Source organism: Atractosteus spatula, chromosome 21 (assembly GCF_055471065.1).
Source record: "Atractosteus spatula isolate fAtrSpa1 chromosome 21, fAtrSpa1.hap1, whole genome shotgun sequence".
Taxonomy (NCBI): domain Eukaryota; kingdom Metazoa; phylum Chordata; class Actinopteri; order Semionotiformes; family Lepisosteidae; genus Atractosteus; species Atractosteus spatula.
The window spans coordinates 15051260-15055000 of record NC_142726.1 but is presented as its reverse complement, the minus strand read 5'-3'; positions in this window follow the sequence as shown (position 1 = coordinate 15055000).

The following is a 3741-nucleotide window of genomic DNA, read 5'->3' as shown; positions in this document are numbered from 1 at the left end:
GGCATGCTTTTAGATTTTGAGTTATAGACAGGTATGTCATGTTTCTAAATCAACATGGTTTTAGAAAAGGAAAGTCTTGCATAATCGCTAGTTAGAGCTGAGCAAGCAATATCAGGAATGTATGAACATACACAGAGCACGTGATGTAGTGTATTTAGATTTTCAGAACGCCTCTGATAAAGTTCCTCTAAAGAATTCTAAAATTCCTGGTGGTTGGCATTTAGGGCAATGTGTGTGGCTGGTTTGAGAACTGGTTAATAAATAGAAAACGGAGTGAAGATATGGGGGGAATATTCAATGTGGGGGATGTAATCTGTGGAGTACCACAGGGATCTGTACTGGGGCCACTGCTCTTCTTAATTTATATCAATGGACTAGTTCTGGTGTTGTAAACCCATCAAGTTTGCAGATGATACAGAAGTAGGAGGATTAGTAAACACTGCAATTAACAACATGAAATTTAAAACGATTTAAATGAAATTCAACACTGCTTGAACATGCAGGCAGGCAGTAAAATCATACACTATACATACAAAATGGAAACTGCTTTGCGAGAAGAAGCTACTTTAGAAAAACTTAGGATGTTTATGTTGACACATTTTTTAAATCTTCTAGATGATGTCGGGGAAGCAATAAAATGTTTTCATTTAATTTATTTTATTGCCAACAAAATGTTAAGATGTAGAGTAAAAAGTGTAGAATTTCAAGGGGATGTTTTGATGAAATTGTGTGATGCAATAATAAGGCTTAATTTAGAATACTGTTGAAATTTTTAATAACACAATGTACAATTATATAAATACAATTTTATATATATAAATAAAAGGTATTGATGTTCCTGAAGCAGTCCGTAGAACCGCAGCCAGACACATTTCAGGGATAAAGGGATTGTCCAACACTACAAGTGTTCAGTTCTTGAAAAGAGAAGAATATGGAAGGGACATAAGTATTCATAAACACTGACAAGGTCAACCCAGTGGACTTCCTCTGAATCAACGATGATACATGGACCAGAGGACACAAAAGGAAACTACGTGAAGGTGCATTTAAAACCAAGAACAGGAGGCACTTCTTTACCCAAAGTGTTGGGAGTGTGGAGCAAGTTTACCAGCCAAGCTGTTGAAGCCGCTGCCCTGGCTTCTTTCAAGAAACAGCTAGATGAGATCCTTGGATCAATTAACTGCTACCAAATAGGTTACATGGGCTTAACGGCCTCCTCTCATCTGTAGCTGTTCTTATAATGAATTATGGGTATGAAAATTCCTCTTGTCCAATCACAACACCACAGGAGGCAAACTATTTTATTTTATTTATGAGTTTTCATTCCGTCTTGCTGAGTATATAGAGCCATAGTTTGCCCTTATTACGGCTCAACAGCATGACATAGCTAATCTATATATTTTTGAAGGAATCTCTATCTGAGGTGGAGTAACGATGAGAGCTAGTTAATATTCACACCCATAACTAATTGCGACAGCATGCTCCTAACATACAACCTAACCTGGAAATGTGATCCTTCTGAAACGGGTGAACAAGAGAAACTTGTATTTGCTTTGTTTATTTGATGGTAAAATAAATGTGTTTCCTGCTGGCCTGGGCCCTGACTGCTGCAGTTAGATCTTCAGCTCCCCCATTTGAAGTAATATCACACAGAAAGCTATCAAGTTTAAAAGGATTTTGAATTAACACGCTAATATGCAGAATAAGGAATAATTCATGTCCGTGTTCCACCTGTTGAAAGCCTGGGCACGGTTGATAACGCTGTGGATATCAGTGTCCTATTCCCTAGCTAGGTGCCCAAACTAGCAGAGAGAATCTCTGATCTCTGCGCTGCACCACGCTGAAGCAGGAACTCCCGCCTGTCCTCTGGCACAGGACAGAGCAGGCGCGTCTCCGTGCTGCTCCAGCGCATGCCTATGCAGTAGTAGTGCAAGTGTAAGTGTAGCATAACCCACGGGGAGCGGCTGCGAGACCCGTGCGGCACCTGTCCTCACTGACCGATCTGGCGTTGACGTCGGCGCCCGCTGCAGCCATCATCTCCGCCATCTCCTTCCGGCCGAGCTTGGCTGCCCAGTGAAGCCCCGTCTGGGAAGCCAAGCAGAGACTGTCCATCACATTGCTTTCTGGGGCCTGTCAATCACACGGCTGCCCCCCGTGACTTCCTCCTTGGGGTCCTTTGCTGTACCTAGTGCTTCCTATGGCCGGCGACCCCACGCTGGCTGCAACTGAACAACTGTTATCAGACTCAAAAGCAAAAGGACTCCCAGCAGGCAGATAAGGGCAGCCTAAGCATGTGTGCATGGCGGAAATCAGCTGTGGAAACAGAAGAAATTCATTCACACCTCAAACCTCCCAGCAGTGCAAATGAAATCAACAACTGCATGTTGCCTTTAGTGACGAAGGAACATGAGCTGTTTGTTCTCGGTATATCTCATGACCACATTTAACTGATTAGAACAGAATTACTCCAAAGGATTGTGATACACCTACCCGCTTTGCAAAATCATGCAGTTTTTAAGTAGAATTATTCACAAAATGTATCCAAGCACAACATAGGATTCCTCTGGTTTTGTAATGCAAGGGCAATTTATAGAACAATCTATACAGTGTTCTATATATTTATCTATAATCTAAATATTGCATATTAGTGTAAAGCAGCTACGAAAATCATATAATCAATATTATGCACAACCTCCTGTGTTTTCAATGCCTGATTTAATGCCAAACAAATTTCCACTGCTAACTTTTTTAAAGCTTGCATGCCATTCAGCTGTTCTGCTTGTTTTTGATCCCCTTTTGTTAATTGCAGAATGTACGCCTCAGCTGCTTCAGCTCCTATGAGTGGGATGAGAGAGCTACTCCAGCGGAGGTCTGAGAAACGTCTGGGGTGTGTTCCCCTGCCCCTCTGCTGCAGAGGCCTGGCACAGTGAAGGCAACTCCCCCCCCCCAGGACGAAGCCTGTTGCTTCGGTCCTCTTCATCCAACGACAGACAGACACCAGAGGCCTCCAGTCCACTGCATGCAGCGGGTGAGGAGATGTTGCATTTCCAGCACACATAAAAATGAACGAATGGCAAGTCCCATATTTTTGGGACGGAGCTGTTTTTGTGTGCCTCTGACAGCTGGTGCATTCTAGATAACATTAGAATTTAAAAGAAAACAAAAGCAAAACACAACGCAGTCTTTCTTTTTTTTCTCTCTCCCAGTTTACACCAATGATGGAGAGTTCCTGTCAGGGAAATTCCCACCAGAGACAAGACAATATCGCATCTTAGCCTGAAAAAGAATTTGAGGTATGTGACTGCTGTTTTTTAAGCCTTTCATTGTGCATCTGAAGCAGAATTAGCCGCACAGGTAATTCAAAGCCTGGGGAATAAAAAGGAAAAAAAATGCATTGCAACATGCACTTACAACCAGCAAGGAGGAGAGAATAATTCAAATATGTACTTCTGGTGCATGTATCCTGAAATCAGGATCAGCTGTTTTAATTGCCTTCTCATCACCGACGTCTAATATATTGTGCTTGTTGACACAAAATTAAGAAGATTAAAACAGAGCAGAAAAGTGTTGCTTGTTTGTCACAGAAGTAGGCAAAGTCTCCTGGCCTGCCATGTGCTCACTCCCCCAGCCTGCCTCCCCATGCGGCTCCCCTCATCCCTTCCCTTCAGCTCCCACTGACACCTGCTCTTAGTGCTCTCCGCCGCAGAAATCGGCGCTGTGAACACAGTTTGACATTTCCTG